The sequence below is a fragment of the Thalassophryne amazonica genome, unplaced genomic scaffold (assembly GCF_902500255.1).
Source record: "Thalassophryne amazonica unplaced genomic scaffold, fThaAma1.1, whole genome shotgun sequence".
Taxonomy (NCBI): Eukaryota; Metazoa; Chordata; class Actinopteri; order Batrachoidiformes; family Batrachoididae; genus Thalassophryne; species Thalassophryne amazonica.
The window spans coordinates 1,206,243-1,226,719 of NW_022986233.1; the positions used below are offsets into that span (position 1 = coordinate 1,206,243).

At 43.9% G+C, this 20,477-nt stretch overlaps 1 long non-coding RNA gene across 1 annotated transcript; it reads left to right on the top strand.

Annotated features, from left to right (window-relative positions):
- Positions 1 to 858: 858 nt before the first annotated feature.
- LOC117505639 lies at positions 859 to 19,025 on the top strand. The gene is made up of 3 exons (XR_004559193.1): positions 859 to 883; positions 2,536 to 2,546; positions 18,905 to 19,025. It is a non-coding gene; the product is annotated as an uncharacterized LOC117505639 (long non-coding RNA).
- The last annotated feature ends 1,452 nt before the right edge of the window (positions 19,026 to 20,477 follow it).

Genomic DNA, 20,477 nt, shown 5'->3' on the forward strand with positions numbered 1-20,477 from the left:
GTTTTAGGCATTACTTAGACTGTGTTTTACTTTTGGCTATTCATTCATTTATTCTACAAACTGATAGATGTGGTTTTTCCATGTTGTAAGTCATAAAAATACAGTAGTTGCAGTTGTTCTGATCAGTGAGGTTTAGTGCCGTGTGCAGGAGGACCTGGTTTAGCACAGCGACAGCAGCACTCCACTATAAGGCTGGATGGAGAACACAGACGGTCTAACTGCACTAAAGGGTTCAGGATAAGAAATATATGAATATGAATTATTTATCAAATTAACAGCAAAGCATAGAAAGGACAGACAAGATCGAATGAAGTCCTTAAAAGTAAGAAAAATAAAAATGTGTGACTTAAAAGTCAGAATTCATATCAAAACACTAGTAACACAAGTAAGACACCTCCACAGTCTGATACACATATTCAATTTACCCTGAGCTTCACTTTCCATCCTTTGCTATTCTCAATGTCCATATCTACTATCACATAAGGTTTATAGAGTGCACAAACCTCACCTGAAGCTTTTTTGCTTTTGAAAAAAATGCTCTGATATCCATCACTGCACTGCAGGTTTGTCACTTACTGCCAACAAATAAAAATACTAAATGAGTTTTATGATTTATGCCTTTTTAGCAGGAATTTAAATGATTCACTTATTATCATGCTGCATCTACTGGTGGTTGGCTCTCACTGCAGATACGATTTGTTTCACAGTGTAATCTTCACGTGCCTTAACTAAAGCACTCCTTCTGCTGAATCACCTCTAAATTATTTACACATTATTCACTTTGTGTGTTTTTAGGAATCCGCTAGCTTAGCGCAGCTACTAGCTCTTAGCCGGTTTAGCATGGCGGCTTCTCCTGTCTCTCCCGCACTTTTCTGCTCTGGGTGTGAAATGTTTAGTTATTCCTCGGCCTCCTTTAGCAGTAATGGTACTTGTAATAAGTGTAGCTTATTCGTAGCTTTGGAGGCCAGGCTGGGCGAATTGGACACTCGGCTCCGCACCTTGGAAAATCCTACAGCTAGCCAGGCCCCTGTAGTTGGTGCGGACCAAGGTAGCTTAGCCACCGTTAGTTCCCCTCCAGCAGATCCCGAGCAGCCGGGAAAGCAGGCCGACTGGGTGACTGTGAGGAGGAAGCGTAGTTCTAAACAGAAGCCCCGTGTACACCGCCAACCCGTTAACATTTCTAACCGTTTTTCCCCACTCGATGACACACCCGCCTTGGAACAAACTCTGGTTATTGGTGACTCTGTTTTGAGAAATGTGAAGTTAGCGACACCAGCAACCATAGTCAATTGTCTTCCAGGGGCCAGAGCAGGCAACACTGAAGGAAATGTGAAACTGCTGGCTAATGTAGAAGAATTTTTAGGTCCATATTTGAACTGTGATGAACTATCAAGTGTCCTGATCTGAACTGTATGTCCTCTGGCTGAACTAGCAGGTGTTCAACCCAAAAAAAAGGGCTCTATTAGTCATTCAGTCTGTCAGGGGCTTTCCAAGGCCTTTTAGGTGCTTTCCCGCAGGCCACGTGCGAAGGGCCTCGGGCCAGCTGCACCTGTGGCTGAGGCCACGTGCGGGGGGCCTCAGGCCAGCTGCACCTGTGGCTGAAGGTCTTTTAAAAAAATCAGTTGTAAATCCTTCACGTTTTAATGGGAGCGTTTGTCACATTGAAATAATGGCCTAACACCGCTTAGGGTTCACTAGAGGACGCTTCCAATAGAAAACCATGTCTTGGGAATGAAATAAATAAAAAAGTCGAAGGAGGAGCGATGCCCGCGGGTCTCCAATAAATAGATGAGCGCGGTTGTCACCTATTCAGTCTCTCTAGAGGACTCAGTTTGTCTAAGCTCTGTGTCGAAGGCTTAAATAAACTTAAAAACTCTGTGCATTTTCTTGCTTAAGGCTGAGTTATTCTAAAGTGTTGTGTCCTTTTCTAGCATATCACTTGCAATTAGTTTGTGTTATCTAAAAGACGACATCCCGAGAAGACTAAAGACGGACCGCGTCAGAACTTGGCGAGCCCTTCAGGAGGGTCCAGGGCATTCCGGCAGCCTGGGACGGTCCAGCTCATCCCCCAGACCGTAAATAATAGTGATCACGACTAAAAGGTAAGCAGAAACCTTTTATAACTTCTGCACGATCTGGAGGAGTGAGTCGGGATTTCCGCCCAAGTTGACAGGTGATATTTTTTAATTACCTCTTACCCAAAAGAACCTGGACTAAGAAAATTGATAAGACTAAAAAAAATAAATTGAAAATTATCAGCCTTGTAGATAAAATGCTCAGAAGGTGTGTGTGTTCCCGGGAAAAAGAATGTCTGTGTGAGTGAAAGGTCAGGAATGTTCATGAACTCTGGTGCGGAAAAGAGTGCGTGGAGAACTAACCTGGATGCTTGGGGAATAATTGGTGTTGAAATTCGTTACTAACGTGCCGGCTGATAGCATGCGCTGTAGGGGTTAATTTAGGGGAGTATACTAACAAATAGATACAAGGTAATACAAGGTTATTTAAAGAGTTTAACAGAGACTGAAGTGAAATAAGTGAGAAAAAGAGTTTAACAGAGAATACGTGCAGAGGAAGCACAAGATAAGCGCCTGAGGGGGCAGTAGAAATACCGTACGTGATAAAGAGATTTAAAGAGAAAAGTGCAAAGTAGCACAGCTGACAGTAAGTAAAAGAGCTCAATAAAGGACGTCATTTTTAAGAAAAGAGAAAAACTATAAAAAAAAAAAAAAAAAATGAATGAAGAGTTAGTGCAGAATATGAGAATTAATGAAACAGAATAGTGCAGTAAGCACCAATACACGCTTGTGGGGCGTGGGAGAAGAATAAGTAATTAAGTACACAGTAATATGAGTTTTTTTATAAGAAAAGAAAAGAGAGTATTTTCAGTGCAAAGGCACATTAAGCTCACGAGGAGCTCAGTAAGTGAAGAAAAAAGTAGAAGAAAGTGCAGAAAGGCACAGGATACGCACGCGAGGCGCGGTAAGGCGTAGAAGTAAATGAAATATTGTATGCTCAGAGAGGAGCTGGTGAAAAATAATATATTAAGCAAAGGATACGCACGCGAGGCGCGGTAAGGCGTAGAAGTAAATGAAATATTGTACGCTCAAAGAGGGCTTGTAAAAAAAATAATATATGAAGTTGCTGGCAGCGCTGGAGAAGCTGTCTAACGTGAAGAAGAGATACATATTTAAACAGATTGGTGTTAAGTGATTAAAAAGGTTGTTTAAAGCCGCGGAGTGAAAAGTGGCAGAAGTCTAGATAGATATATATAGAAAGTTGTTTTTAATATTTTTGTGTATAAGCTTTTGAAGATTGGTGTGGGAGCGGAGAGTAATCGGGGAGTTGCAGGCAAAGCTGTGAGGGCTTGCAGCTGGCTGACATACAAGATTAATGTGAAGAGTAGGTACGAGAGGAGGCATTTAGACCAACAGAAGGACTTGGGAGGTGCATGACAGGCAGAGAGGAAAGTGTGAAACAGAGACGATGAAAAAGACAGGAAAGAGACTGCTATGTAAATACAGAGAAGTAGATATATTTCAAAGAAAAAACTAATAACACATAGCAGAAAAAGACAGAAGCAGAAAGGTAAAAAATTAAAAGGAAAATAGAAAGTCGAGAGCAAAGACATTAGGAAGTGTTAGGGTTGTAAGAGGAGTAAAGAAATAAATTGGTTATAAATCAAAAGAGTTAAAGCTTAGATTATAGTGAAAAAGCTGACAGACTGATCAATGCTTGGGACAGTCATTGATGGGAGACTTAAGTGATAATGAAATAATACTCCCAGAACATTACTTGACTGACGGAGACATCGAAACCCAGGGAATCAGGACACATTTTTGGCTGGAAAGGACCTATTTTGACAAGGTAGGAGCAGAACATTGGCAGGACGAACAAGAGATCAATCAGAAATTATGGCAGATTACTAAGGTAATCAATCTGAAGCAAAAGAAAGAACAATTCCCTCTAATTAATTGGGAGCTGCTGATAAGACGTCTGTGGCATCAGGGTTTAACTCCGTGGCTGGAGCTGCTTTGTGCTGATCCTAATAAAGAAATTAGCATACCATTAAATCATTTAATAACTGCCAACCGATCCAGGTGAAGAACTGTTTCCTAGGTTGACTCTGACTGTGGTCCCAAGGAAGGTTCGGTGGGAAACAGGTAAATTTTCATATTTAGTTAAAGAAAAAGAAGACGGCATAACAGTTGGAAATTTAATCCTTTTAAGGGTTTAAAATACAAAATAGGTGTTACAGCCGGCAAGTTATTGGTCTGGATCAGGACAGCCCCTGAGGGACTACCGAACACCATAGAAACTCTGACATAGTGTTTGTCAGGGTTACATGGTAACTCTCAAGGTCAAGGTCGGGAAAGTACCCCGCTAGACTTAGTACTAAGAAATATCCAGGAAAACGCACTAAGGCCAACCAATGTATGAGAAAGTGGCACAAAAGGTCACATGGGGGCAGGCAATGGCCTTTGGAGGGATCATTCGATCCGGTGATGTGTGAAGCAGTTGCGGTAGAAATACAGAAAAAAGAAATTAAAGATCAGCAGAAAACGTGAATAACTACAAAAACGCACTGAAGAAAAAGAAGTTTTGGCCTTGTTCAAGCAGGAAGCACAGAGGCTACAGCAGAAAGAGAAAAAATGACAGAGGAAAGATCCAAAGACACTAAGCCAGTGTACCGAGCTGGGAAGCAGAGCCACCCCCATATAACATCATGATATGGGAAAGACAGCTGGACATTTGTATTAGGAACTCGTGGAGGACCAAGGCATGGATGTGGAGGGCAAATTCACACTGACACTAAAAGCTCGAGAGCCACAAGGAGACAGGTCCTCAGTCTGTCAAATGGATCATACAAGGTCTCCAAGTCCGAAAGTAACTGGTCGCTCACCACGACCAGCAGGGGGGGCCACAAATAACAGTGACACGGAGGCAGACGAGGATAAGAGAGAGACCTGAAGTCTCCGCCTGTACATCGAGGTCCACTGAAAACCGTCCCCTCCCACCATAAGTCAGCCGACTGGACCTTCACAGGCTATAGAGGCTCCGAAGAGTGCACAAGAGCTTCTGTGACACACTGGATCTGGCCAGAAGAGATAATGAAAACTAGCTGAGCAACTTCGGCTAGCGAAGGAAAGAATACAAAGACATAGGGACGCCGAGGAAAGAAGAATATTACAACAATCGACGCCCAATCAAGGGAATCACATTATAGAGCCACCCACCCGAAAAATTTCTGGTGATCGTCATTGAGAGTGCAAAAGAGGCCCGACTCAGGCAAAGACAACAATGTGTAGCCAAAGACATAGCGGCTTTAGAACAGGATATAACCAACTGGATAGACTGCCTGGAACCAGTCAGTCGCACTTGATCTGGAAGACAGTATGGAGCCCCCACAGAAGAAGAGGAGGACGAAGACCTCATATGCCCATTGGTGGTTAGAAATGGTCATCATGTGATACCCCATGGAGCTGGACAGACATGGTGGGGCTGGCCAACAGGCTGCCAGACATCACCCAAGGCTGGGAGATGGATAACTGCCTTAGAAGAAGGCACTGCAGGGGTAACCTTATCTTTAGGTGACATAAAAGCCTTGCTAATGCATGTCATGGGAAAACATGACACTGAAGAATTAGCAGGAAAGGTTGGACTAACACAAATGATGGGCACTAATCAACATGATGAAGTCCCCTTTAATCGCTATAGAAACTCCATGTGGGAAGGACTGAGAAGAAGTACCCTGAGGTCTTGGATCCCTCTAAATTGGATATGAGGAGTGGACACCTGAAGAGTGCCCAAAGAAGTTCCTGCACCGATTCCAGAAGATGGCGGAGGAAACAGGAAATGCATGAACCATTCTCCAGCAACTGAAATCCTGTTTAAAATAACTGTAAAAAGGCTCTACCAGATGAGGTTCAGAAAGCCCTAGATGGAGTCGTGGGACTATCAAAAATGAATTGGGCTTTATACTCTGAGCATATTTGTCACCATCTTGAAATCTACAAGAAAGAAAACAAAAGAAGATGCAGCAAAATCCTGACGAAAAATTGGTGCAGATGCAGTTGGGAGAGCTAACCAAAGTCAAGAAAGAAAATACAAGACCCAGGCACCAATGATGACCCCTGTTCCTTCTGAGCCGGCAAGCACGGGCCTTACGGCAAACACTGCTGCCACCATACAGGCACCTGTGGTAACAGCCACACAGAGCCCCCAAGGAGCAGCAGAAGCACTCCTACAGAGGAAGTCTCAGCACCAGTGGAGCATCACTATCACTACCATAGCACTGGCACACCCGAAATGGACCCACCTACAGTCATGGGTGGAGAGGAGAGTCACGGAACTTTCAAGGTCAAAGAGGATGGCGAAGAGGATCTCGCCAACCTTCATTTGGAAGCAGATTCCAAAACTCAGCTCACAGGGACAGTCAAGCAGGACCGCCTATGGATCAACACCCCCAATAGGGGATCAACCCTCTAATGAGTGTTGGAGCTGTGGACAACCTGGACATCGAATGAGAAATTGTCAGGCCCGACCTTGGTTGGACCCTCTGCCTATTGGCAATAGGGGGCCTAGAGAAGACAGAGGGGAAACGGTGGCATTGGCTATTTCGATGATACCTAAGGAAGAGTCAACCGTCACCGTTAATATACAAAACAGAGATTTCCCTTTCATGGTGGATACAGGGGCAACTACTTGCATAGGGAAAATGGGCGCTCATCTCCCCCTCTCTGGGTCTGTAATTAAGACCATCGTCTTCTGGAAAACTCAAATAATACCTTTTACACGCCCCTTCCTGTAACGATTGCAGGAAAAACAATTGAAGCACCCCTGTTATACTCACCAAAATACACCTGTGAATTTGCTGGGAAGAGACATATGGTAAGCTACAAACCCAGATAGTGTGTACCCATCAAGGACTGCAAATACACTTTCCTGACGAAGCACTCGCCAACATTATGGTGCTTATGGACATGGAAAACAAGGTCCGACCTGTGCAACCCATGGTATACTGGCTGAAGTTACAACCAGAAAATTCAATCTCCAACTGGAATGGGAAAAATGGAAGCCCTGGGCAGAACAACACTATGCAGCAGTATATACACCTAGTTTACCTTTACATGTCACTCTGATGTTCGATGCCAAACAGAACAGGCTGACTATGCATGCTGCTGGGATGCATTGATGAATCAACGGCGTTTCCACTACCACCACAGAAATTTATTTAGGCCCCCAAGGGGCCGCAGCTTCTGTCAAGCTAACTTCAGCTGAACAACAATGGATCAAGTGCCGAATGCCACGCCTCATGTGACCCTTTAGTCTCAGACAAGTATGAATCCCATGGACCTAGGTTCCAATGGTAAGACAGCCTCAGAAGTTGAAGAATAGCAAAAACATGGAAAGTCCACAAGGACATCTGTCAAAGACCAGCAGTTTGTACGAATTAATTGAAAAGTAAATGATGAGGCTATAGCTCAAAAGGTGTAGCTCAATCCTAGACCAGAGGGACAGATGGTGTTATCGCCCAACAAGAGAAATTGTTAGAGCAATACCACCAGTGGTGTGGTCCAAAAGCAAAACGGATGTAGGACTAGTAAAAACAGCCTTACCAGTAAAAATAAAAGTAAAACCGGGAGCAAACTGCCTCCCAAGGCAGTATCCATTAAAACCTCAGGCTATTGAAGGCATAAAACCGAGTAATTAAGGACTAATGGCAGCTGGAGTTTTAATAAAACTGCAAGCCCATGCAATACGCCTATCCACCCTATCCCTAAAAACAATACCAAAGAGTATCGGCTGGTACATGATCTGCGTCCTAGTCATGCAATAATAGCAATGGATGCACCTATAGTACCTGATCCGCATACTATACTATCAAGCATCCCTGCTGGAGCAAAATGGTACACAGTAATCGATCTGTGTTCAGCCTATTCAGTGTGCCTGTGCACCAGATCAACAACATTTGTTTGCATTCACATTCTGGGACAACAGCTACGTATACACGGCTACCTCAGGGACTGAACCTGTCCCCAGACATCTTTACACAAAGTCCTGGCTGAAGATTTACAACACCTTGACATACCCAGTACATTGGTGCAATATATGGATGATCTCCTTATTGCATCAGAGACTCAAGAACAGTGTGAAAAAGATTCATTAATTGTATTGCATGCATTGGAGGTCATAAAGTAAGTAAGGACAAATTGCAGTTCTGCAAACAACAGTAGAATCTTGGGAAGACAGTTGAGTGGGACCACGATGTATAGCCCCAAGCCAAGTGGAGGCTATAATCAAGGCTCCCAAACCCCAAACAGTGGGACAGATGCTTTCATTCCTTGGGATGGCAGGGTACAGTCGGCCGTGGATTTGTGATTATGCTATAAAAACTGCACTTTGCGTGCCATGCTATAGAGCAGTGGGGCAAACAAGCAATGCAGCTCTCCTCGTCTGGACAGATGAGCAACGGGAGCTTTTGAGGCCCTAAAAACAGACAGCAATCTGCTCCCGCGTTAGGTAACCCAGATTATGGGAAACCTTCCATTTGTATGTTACTGAAAAAGCTGGATATGCATGTGCTGTACGATGCAGGAACAAATGAAGGAAAAACAACCATTGGCCTATTATAGTACAAAGCTTTGACAACATTGAAACAGGCTTGCCACCATGCTATCAGGGTCTAGCAGCAGCTTGCCTTGCTTTCAAAAAGCATCATCCATATCATGGGACATGCAGTAACGTTGTACACATCGCAATCAGTTACATGCCCTGCTAACCAGTCAACGTGTTGTCTTAACACAAGCTAGACGCACTGGATATGAAGTTGTGTTGTCCGCCCCAGAAATAACAATACAACGTTGTCACACGGTGAATCCTGCCACCAAATTGACCACACCGTTAGATGGTACTCCACATAACTGTGTGGCAAGAGACAGAGAAATTTTTGAGAGCCAGAGAACATTTGTATAATCATGCATAGATGCAGATCTAACCCTGTTCGTGGACGCTCATGCTTTCGGGATGCCACGGGATTGCATGCGGGTATGGGGATAGTTAAACTAAACACGGATGGCGAGACCTTTGAATTACTGGAGTCCCAAGGAATTGATCAGCCTTGTTCAGCCCAACTGGCAGAAATCAAAGCCTTAACTATGGCTTGCCAGATAGCTAAGATCAACGTGTTAATATCTACACAGACTCAGCCTACGCTTATGGCGTATGTTCATGTACATGCAAACATTTGGAAACAAAGGGATTATTGAGAGCAGATGGCACCCCTGTCACTCATGGAGAAGCGATTTCCCAACTGTTACAAGCTCTCCAATTACCGTCTGAGGTAGCCATCATTAAATGTGCAGGTCATCAAAAGAATAATAACATCATAGCTCAAGGTAACAACCTAGCAGATGACGCAGCTCGCAAAGGAGCACAAGGAGAAATATGTTTCCCCTGCTAACCATCCAAGATTGTGCCCCACTGGTTTCACTTGACGCACTGATAGTGGCTCAAAGTAGGGCCAGTGGAGAAGAAAAACGATGTGGGTTAAACGAGGCGCTATTGAGACACGCAGTCAGGGGCCAGCAGGACAAGCTGTGGGCAGTAGTCATGGACATTTTGTGTTACCCACCAATTTATTACGACATGCAATCATTTGGGCCCACGGACCCGATCATTGTTCGCGAGTCCAAATTATGAACAAACTAAAAGCTGTCTGGTGGTCACCATATATGGCAGCTACAGTGGACCGTTGTTGAATGAGTGTGAGGTATGTGCACAGTACAATGTCCGGAAATCATTCACAGCCCCTTTAGCCCACATTCCGGTCCCTGATGGGCCATTCAGACATCTTATGATGGTTTCATAGACATGGAGCTGAAAATCGAGTTAAACGAATGAGATATGTTTTGGTAGTGATATGCAGGTTCAGCCGATGGATTGAGGCAGTAGCCTCTGCAAATCAAGACCATAAAACAGTAGCCAAATTCTTGTGCCGAGATGTCTTTCCAAGATTTGGCATTCCAGATACTATCTCAATCTGACAACGGTAGGGCTTTTGTAGCCAAGGTTACACAAGAAACATTCAAACAATTGGGTATCAACAGAAGTTTGGGTGTGTTTATCACCCTCAATCAAATGGGGCGGTGGAACGGGGCTAATTGGCATTTTAAAGAACAAACTAGCAAAAATCATAGCAGACAGCAATGGCAAACTAACCTGGCTGGATGCGTTGCCGCTTGCTTTATTGTCAATGCGCTCACAAACTAACCGACTAACCCATTTGACACCATTTGAAGCTCTTACAGGTCGGCCGATGCCTATTCCATACCTGAGAGGACCTACGAAGGACCATCGCTGGAGCAGCTACAAGACGAATGGCATAATTATCTGAGACAGTTAACCCAAATACACAAAACTATCTTTTTGCAGGTCAAAGGTGCTACAGAAGACAGAGAAGCAGAGATTCCCCCCGAAAATCAGAGCATCCAGCCTGGTGATCTGGTTTACGTCAAAGTGTTCAAAAAGAAGTGGGACAGGCCCCGCCGAGAAGGTCCTTTTAAAGTTATTCTTGTCTCACGTACAGCAGTCAAAGTAGACGGTAAGGACACTTGGTTTCATTTAAACCACTGCTGTAGGGTTGGTGGCCCAGCGCCCCTGCGGCCTCGGCAAGCTCGTCTTGGCAGAGCCGCCGGGCCAAGGGGGGAAGCAAGAGAAGCCAGAGACCCTACAGCAGCACCGAGGGACGGCCACACCTCCCTGCAGCCAGAAGAAGCACAGAGGGAAGGCCACACCTCCCTGCAGCCAGGCGAACACCGGCCAAGGCGCTCACAGAGACTGATTGAACAAAGACGACGCACAGCTTCAGAGAGTAGTGGATCCCTGCCAGATAGAGCAGCGACAGACTCAGATGCAGACTCAGAAACAACTGGAGACGCAGGCCAACAGACAGACAGAAATACAGACCGACAGATAGACAGGCCACAGGAGACATCAGACTCGGACAGCAACTTAGTAGATTTACCGACAGAAGAACCACAGGAAGTACAACCCAGACAAAGCACAGATACACCACACATCCCTAGTGACAGCTCATCTAGTGACGGCTCACTCAGTAGCACATCTAGTAGCACATCTCAACAGTCAGCAGAGCAATGATTAAGGAATTATTCAAGGGATTGACAATACTACTGGTGGTCAGTATGGGAGAAAATAGACATCCAAAACATACAACGGACTGTGCCAGTGGCCATGGCCGCAATAGCAGCTAAACAAGGCATTCTAAACACAGGAAAAACATATAATTTGGTATACATTAATCAAAAGCCTACAAGAACATAGGAATACAGGGAAAGCTGGGGAATTACATATAGGCGAAGCCATTAGCATCAAATGTGAAGAGGAGGGAACACTCAACATAGAGGTAATTTGTGATAAAAGAGGATGCAGGGAACCAGCAAGACGTAACTGTTACAGTACATGAAGCCACAAAATGGGTAAAAATCAAACCAAGGAAAAAGGAGGACAATTAGAAGCCTAGAAACAAGCAGTCACTTAGGGAGATGGGATCCCAGTACAGACCTAGCCCGTACACAAGGGTTGAAGACCAATCTATTTACCAGTGGTTGAAATTTTCGGCTAGGCAGATCAGTGAAAAGCCTTGCATAGCCTGTCACCCGGAAAGGTGTGATACCTCAGGCTAAACCCCTACCTGATATCAACAACTGTTATAGGAGCCCCCAACATAACTCAGACCAAGCAGAATGCTATACACAATGTGTTATGAAAATGGCAGTAGGTGATGAAAAATATGCTGCCGACAGTAAACTTTGTCCAGTGCCCCTAAGTACAGAAGGAACCGTTCCACCTATGATTAAAATAGAGAAAGGGATGATACACCCATTCTGTATAGCTAAAGGCTTAGTAGCACAATACATAAGCGATTGGCAGGTAGGGACGACCCAGTCAAAACACCACATACAGTGTATGCAAAACCAGCAAGAATACAAACCGGCCAAAACAGCATGGAACATTACCGTCGTTCACACCCTGCCAGCAGCAGGCATACAGTGTGAACAAATAGTACCGGCCACAGGGGGGTCTGTAATTGGACTGAATCTCACCCATGCTTCATGGGTATCTACTCCAAATTTAGCTAAGGGAACGGTACCCTTAGCTGACATCTTTTGGATATGCGGACAAAGAAGGAAACTCCTGTCATCGCTGTCCCCTAATTGGAAAGGCCTTTGTGCTCCTGTGATGCTCACAGGAGCTATAACAGTAATTGAAATGCCAAATTCAATACAACCCATGCCACAGAAACTTCGTAAGAAAAGAGGAATAATGACGTTTAAACAGACTAGAACATCACAGTAAGAAACGGGATACCAGAAGGGATACCCCGACAATTAGAAGCCATAGACAGTAGCAGAGTTAAAGCAGATGAAGACGCGGATAAATGGGGGATGGGCATTGGCTCTGTTCGGGGTTACTCCAAAAATCCGTTCTAGGTTCCAGGAGGTGCAGTGGATAATTACTTGTGGTATAATCAGCAAAGATACCTGAACTGGACATTGGCAGCAGTAGGAGCCTTAACCGAACAACTGCACGCCAACCTCGCTAATGACAATGCAAAATAGATTAGCTATCGAGATGATGATGGCTGATGAACAAGGAGTTTGTATTATGATCAAAGCCACCGAATGTTGCACAGCTATTCCCATGCGTACAGGGGAAGACGGAAATTTGACAGAGCTCTTAATCACACTTGAAGAGATGCAACAGGAACTGTTAAGTAACTCCATAGGGGGGAGAAATGAAACTGACAATTCTGGATACATTGTAGGGAATGGAATGAATATTGGCCCACTGTTTTCACTGTTTGGGGCTCTAAGGAGAGGGTGGATATCATGGAAAGACTGGTTATATCAGATAGGTGTAATCTTGGCACTAACAGGGGTGGCGGTCTTGCTGGTAATATGTTGTGGTATTCCCTTGATAAAATTTCTGGTCAATAAATTGATTTCATCCACAGTAGGACAGCTCCCACTGTTAGCCATCCGAGCCCTAGAAGAAAGCACAAACAAACAGACAGAGAACCAGAATATATGGAAATGGATGAAATACCAATTATCCTCCCCGACAGCCCCCAGCTCCCTAATATTGTGGCGTATACCCCAGATAGGGAGGACTGGGATGGACCGTGCTTGGTGATATTGTAGACGAGGAAGAAGACATGCACGCACATTTACATTCACACACATGCACCCACAAAAATGAGGGATAGGATAGACAATATCTGAAAGAATGACATGGAGCTGTAATAATGAACGTATATGTATATTACTAGGACACAGGAGTATGGCTGAGAGACCAGACTCCCCTGATCAGGGACCTATGCCTGATCTGCCTCTATCAAGTCTGATTGGACTCTCAGAACTGTTTGGAGAAGAGGATATACAGGAGGGATGGTCGAGACATGATTGGTCGCCACAGCCGCCATCCATCCAGCAGCTAAACCAGTTGGCAACAGAAGGATCTTCATCGTTCCAGCACCTGGCGATGACGGCTTCACAGAATCTGCCTGCAGCAAGAGTCGGCCCGAGGACTCCACCATCACCTGAAGGACCCTTTGGACTCAGGAACACACCCCTTCCGCAGATGCCATGGAGACAGTCACATGTGCCAGTGGCAACGATACCCTCCAGGGGAGGCAGCCAAGGTCGGCCATATGCAGCAACCGCCCGAGTGCATCCTAGACCCAATTCACTGCTAGGACCTGTCCCCAGCTTTCCACCCCCAAGGCAGGAGAGATATTCTGATCAGCCCAGTACCTCTGGAGGAGGATCAGCAGGGGTGGACCTTAGTCGAACTCACCCACCAGGACAGAGGGGAGCTTTGTACAGGCTGTTAAATGCCCAGAGTGTCCCAACCACTTGCCTGTGCGACATCAACAATACTCCCCCCACACACGAAATGCCTTCCCCCTTGTACTTCCTGTCCCCTGGACTGCACAACCTTAATCTGGTCATGGTCACCCCACAGGACATGGCAATCTTGGTTCGAGAGCTTCGTCTTCCACAAGAGTCTGTTCCAAAAACCTTGGAGCAGCTCCTGCCCCTCACAAATCACATTCCCCATGGGCTATTTGAGGAAATCATGCCACAACTGAGTCAGACAGCTGCATACCTGTTAAGGATACACCGTGACAATGCCAACATCTCTTGTGCTCAGGAGGGCCTCCATACTCAACTGTGTGGTCTTCAGTCCAGTATGGACATGCTAGCCAGCATGATAGAGCATATGGAGAGGGAACAGCTAGGGCTGGCCACCACCACCCTGAATGTGGGCAAGAATTCTCTGGGGGCCCTGTACAACCTGGCCAAGCAGCACAAGGAGCTGGAAAGATCCATCAGAGAACTGCACGACTGTCTGAAAGCCAGAATTCCTGATCCTTCCCCCACTACCCCTGAAAGGCCAACCTCCCCATATTCCCCAACTTCTCCCAAAACTTCAGACGCTGAGTAAATGCTGAGGAGCGCGGACTGACGTAATGGCACTGAAAACGGACTATGATCTTGGTTCTTGAGTTTGAATTGCGGACTGGTTTCAGAAATCTGAGTGTAAATAAAAACAAAGAAGGATATATGTTAGTAACGAAGGTTGGGTAAATGTCTGTCCTTACCATCATCTGCGTAACACAGATAAAGCTAAATGCGTACACATAGATATCACATTGCAAAGTTATAAAAAGGGGACCCTTACACGGCGTGTTTGGAGATTTAGTAGTAAAGATGCACCATAGGGACCCCTTTTTCTTAAATTATAGCATGCCTCAAGAGACATGCATCGCCTAAATTTGGCGTCTGGCCAAAAAGGGCATTAGAAAACAAGCTGAAAAAGAAGAAAAACAAAGTGGAGAATGTTGAGAAATGGCCTATAATGAAAACCATTATATGATTGACTAAGGCAAATGACTTAAGGACGGACATGAAGGGAAACCATTTATGGTGTTTATCATTTAACTAGATATAGCTGCGCAACCTTAGAATAGTTTCTTGATTGGTTGACTAAATAGTGGTAACGTAGGGGTTATTTGATGCATTTAAATAATAAATGTGTGACGCTTTAACAAAATAATATGTAGAACCAAGTATAATGGGTTGGAGCCTCTGGTTGAGTGAGACAATAGATGCCAGAAGATGATTGGTTGCACTAATGTCAATGTAAAGCCTTTACTTTGCCATGATTAAGAGGTTGCTGTAACTTGTTTTATGTGGCCATTTTAAGTGCCTTGAATTACACCAAAACTCAATGTTTGAATGTTACCTTGCGTTGATATAATCCAGCTAATTGCTCACCTTGTGCCTTAGTATGTAGGTTCACCTGCACTTCAATATATTTACCGTGTGAAGTATCACTGATATTCATATCCGCACCAGAGTTATCAGTAAATAGAGTGATGTGTTTTTCTTTTTTATTATTGCAATGCACAAATGAAGATGTCTTGTCAGTAAACAACCCAAGAGTATAGTTGATGTAATGGGACTCTTTCGAGTCCCAGAGGAGGGACTGTAGAAGAATTTTTAGGTCCATATTTGAACTGTGATGAACTATCAAGTGTCCTGATCTGAACTGTATGTCCTCTGGCTGAACTAGCAGGTGTTCAAAAAAAAAAGGGCTCTATTAGTCATTCAGTCTGTCAGGGACTTTCCAAGGCCTTTTAGGTGCTTTCCCGCAGGCCACGTGCGAGGGGCCTCGGGCCAGCTGCACCTGTGGCTGAGGCCACGTGCGGGGGGCCTCAGGCCAGCTGCACCTGTGGCTGAAGGTCTTTTAAAAAAATCAGTTGTAAATCCTTCACGTTTTAATGGGAGCGTTTGTCACATTGAAATAATGGCCTAACACCTGCTTAGGGTTCACTAGAGGACGCTTCCAATAGAAAACCATGTCTTGGGAATGAAATAAATAAAAAAGTCGAAGGAGGAGCGATGCCCGCGGGTCTCCAATAAATAGATGAGCGCGGTTGTCACCTATTCAGTCTCTCTAGAGGACTCAGTTTGTCTAAGCTCTGTGTCGAAGGCTTAAATAAACTTAAAAACTCTGTGCATTTTATCTTGCTTAAGGCTGAGTTATTCTAAAGTGTTGTGTCCTTTTCTAGCATATCACTTGCAATTAGTTTGTGTTATCTAAAAGACGACATCCCGAGAAGACTAAAGACGAGCCACGTCACTAAGGCTAAGCGTAAATTTGGTAAGATTGTAATTCACATCGGCAGTAATGACACCCGGTTACGCCAATCGGAGGTCACTAAAATTAACATTGAATCGGTGTGTAACTTTGCAAAAACAATGTCGGACTCTGTAGTTTTCTCTGGGCCCCTCCCCAATCGGACCGGGAGTGACATGTTTAGCCGCATGTTCTCCTTGAATTGCTGTCTGTCTGAGTGGTGTCCAAAAAATGAGGTGGGCTTCATAGATAATTGGCAAAGCTTCTGGGGAAAACCTGGTCTTGTTAGGAGAGATGGTGTCCTGTCGAGATGAGGTGCCTCGCGTAACTGCACGTGTGCACTGAAAAAATTACTTGACGAAGTTCGCTTATTTTGATGGACAAGTAAATGTATAAAAATGCCAGAAGAAGACCGTAGAGCATGTCCACAACTAATGTAAGTGCTAAACAATGTAGCAGGCGATGCTACAAGTTTACAAAGCCACATGCTGAGTAAAATAAACCCTTTTAAGAGAAAGGGTCTGTGCTGATCGTCTGAAACGGACTTGTGCATTTAAAGTGAAGCAGTGTGTTTCTATTGTCAAGAAAGATGACTTTAAGCTTGCTTTCAGCTTGTTTTCATCTTGGAATATAATACGTGCCGTTGGATTAATACACACGTTGTTGGAATAAACTGAACAGTGTTTGGTATTTTCCTGGAGTAAGTGAGGTCATACCGGACTTTTCCATTGCAGATGGAGAGGCCCACGGGATGAACTCAGTGGTGAAGACGATGGAATATGTCTAAGATGATTTTGAAATGACAAAGTATGATCAAATGAAGTATTAATGTGTTAAAAGTAATATCTAAGAATGATTCCAACATAACAAGTAAGAGTTGATTAGAAAATGTATGTTACAAATAAGTAAAATGAATGATTATATGAGTTGTTTTTCATGCAGTCACAAGAAAGAGGAAAGTGTTGTTTTTCATAAAGGGTGCAGCTACAGAGAAAAGAGGAACTGAAAGAAGTTGTTTTTGTGCAGAGGCAGAGACAGAAAAGGAAGTTAATGATGTTGCAAGCAAGGCCAGAAGAGCTGATGATAAAAACAACTGTTCAGAACATTAAGATGTAATAAGATATGAAATGAATAATAATGAATGAAAATGTTGTATATGATCATATGAATTGTTTTTATGTGAAAAAGAGTTGAAATGAAATGATTGAATATGATTAAATGTGATTGATGTGACATGATTTAGAAAGTATGAATTCTCGGAAAAGATGTGTTAAACAGAAAAACAGGAAACTTGCACAATAAATTTACTGACAATCGGGACATCAGTTACCGGCAGCCCGGACATGAGTTCTCCAGATGGCTGCCAGTAAAAGAAGGGGTAAGGGGGGAGGTTTTGAATTACCATCATCCCCATGGTTACCAAGAGCAACTCAACAACAACAAGAGTTTTCGTATAAAAACTGTACAACAACAGGAAACGGGGTTATTCTTCCAGGGAGAGGTGCTGTTGTCACTTCTCCGCTGCTACGAGGAGATCACAAGACTTGACCATCTTGTGAGCTGCAATTGGAATTGAGGAGCGAGAGGATTGGAGACATAAGAGATTATTTGAGAGAGTTTTCAACTCCCACTCAGGCCGTCCAGTCATGGAGTAGCAGAGCATTGGAGAATAATCACTGGCCTTAAGTCTGAGTGGGGAAGTTTCAACGTTTTCTCTCTCATGGAGCATCACATCTTTCCAGAATGGATTAGATCAACTTTTGGTTGATTGAAGAAGGAATAAGCTCTTATGTGGATTTATTTCCTGAAGGATATAAACTCTTATGTGGATTTATTTCCTGAAGGATTACAACATCACAAGGATCATGGTCAGCTAACAACTAAAAGCTGATGAAGAGGAGACCAACTTCATCGAACTGGGGATTTTAACATCAAAAAACCTCCTTCCCTCACTCCTAGAAAATTTGTTGAGGAGTTAATCCAGTCCAGTCAGAGTAAGATCAGATAGCATTATTGAATCAAAAACAAAAATCTCTGCCAATCATTATTCTGATTATATTTGAATTACTGTTGTGAAATTATCATCATATAACCGATTTTGATTATGTTGTCAGCACTTGCAAAACCTGCAATAAATTTCCAAGCATGCAGTTAAAGTGTTAAGGCTCGGACATTGGATTTATTGATTCTTCTTAAGGTGTAAAAGTTAAAGTTTTTTGGGTGTATAACATCAAAAAGTGCTCTAAAAGGTTAGTCTGGTTTTTAACGAAATTAACGCATCCAGGGACTCGCTGTACGAGTCACTAAATTTAAAATCTAGCAACATTCCAAGAGCCCTGATCCATAAGAGGAGAGCTGCCGTTAACGGGCGTGGCCGGCTCGTATCCTGGTTCCAGAAGGAGGCTATTCGACCGGGGTGCGAGATCAGCGTCAGCGGGGTGGACGTCCGGATGGAGGCAGTGAGCGGCTAGACGAATCTCCTCGCCACCAGCTTAAACAGCCTTTGTGCAGCCCCGCCGGGTAATACCCGCGGAGACACGAAGGTCGGACCCCAGAGACGGAGAGCTGGTCTTATATAAAGCGGGATCTGACACTATATATATTTTTTAAAAACGTGGTTTGCTCCACTGGCTGTTCTCCACCTCCGCAGATGAAGCGCACTTCTCCGTGATGGGTAGAGGAAAAAAACAAAATGCGCATGCGCAGTTGCACATCGAGCGAGTTGCATCATCGCCACATGTGCAGTTGCGCGACACACCTCATCTCGACGGGTGACGTCTTCAAATCTGGGGTAGCAGCTCTCATTTCTAGAAATCTGGCCAATTTTCTTAAATCCTCCAAACCGTGACTATCCAGGGTTGGGACCAGGAAGCAGAGTTGTAGTCTTACACACCTCTCTGCAGCTTCTCTCCCCCTGCCATCCCCTCATTACCCCATCCCCGTAGAGACGGTGCCTGCTCCCAGACCACCAATAATCAGCAAAAATCTATTTAAGCATAAAAATTCAATAAGAAAAAATAATATAGCACCTTCAACTGCACCACAGACTAAAACAGTTAAATGGGGTCTATTAAACATTAGATCTCTCTCTTCTAAATCCCTGTTAGTAAATGATATAATAATTGATCAACATATTGATTTATTCTGCCTTACAGAAACCTGGTTACAGCAGGATGAATATGTTAGTTTAAATGAGTCAACACCCCCGAGTCACACTAACTGTCAGAACGCTCACACAGATGCTGAGAATGGCAGCCTCAACACTGCATTTAATCTATTGTTAGACTCGATTGGCTTTGCTCAAAATGTAAATGAGTCCACCCACCACTTTAATCATATCTTAGATCTTGTTCTGACTTATGGTATGGAAATTGAAGACTTAACAGTATTCCCTGAAAACTCCCTTCTGTCTGATCATTTCTTAATAACATTTACATTTACTCTGATGGACTACCCAGCAGTGGGGAATAAGTTTCATTACAGTAGAAGTCTTTCAGAAAGCGCTGTAACTAGGTTTAAGGATATGATTCCTTCTTTATGTTCTCCAATGCCGTATACCAACACAGGGCAGAGTAGCTACCTAAACTATGTGAGTGAGATAGATTATCTCGTCAATAGTTTTATATTCTCATTGAGGACAACTTTGGATGCTGTAGCTCCTCTGAAAAAGAGAGCCTTAAATCAGAAGTGCCTGACTCTGTGGTATAACTCACAAACTCGCAGCTTAATGCAGATAACCCGTAAGTTGGAGAGGAAATGGCGTCTCACTAATTTAGAAGATCTTCACTTAGCCTGGAAAAAGAGTCTGTTGCTCTATAAAAAAAAAAGCCCTCCGTAAAGCTAGGACATCTTACTACTCATCACTAATTGAAGAAAATAAGAACAACCCCAGGTTTCTTTTCAGCACTGTAGCCAGGCTGACAAAGAGTCAGGGCTCTCCAACCTTCCTTTTCTCTCAAAAATTCTTGAAAGGGTAGTTGTAAAACAGCTAACTGATCATCTGCAGAGGAATGGTCTATTTGAAGAGTTTCAGTCAGGGTTTAGAATTCATCATAGTACAGAAACAACATTAGCGAAGGTTACAAATGATCTTCTTATGGCCTCAGACAGTGGACTCATCTCTGTGCTTGTCCTGTTAGACCTCAGTGCTGGTTTTGATACTGTTGACCATAAAATTTTATTACAGAGATTAGAGCATGCCATAGGTATTAAAGGCACTGCGCTGCAGCGGTTTGAATCATATTTGTTGGGGA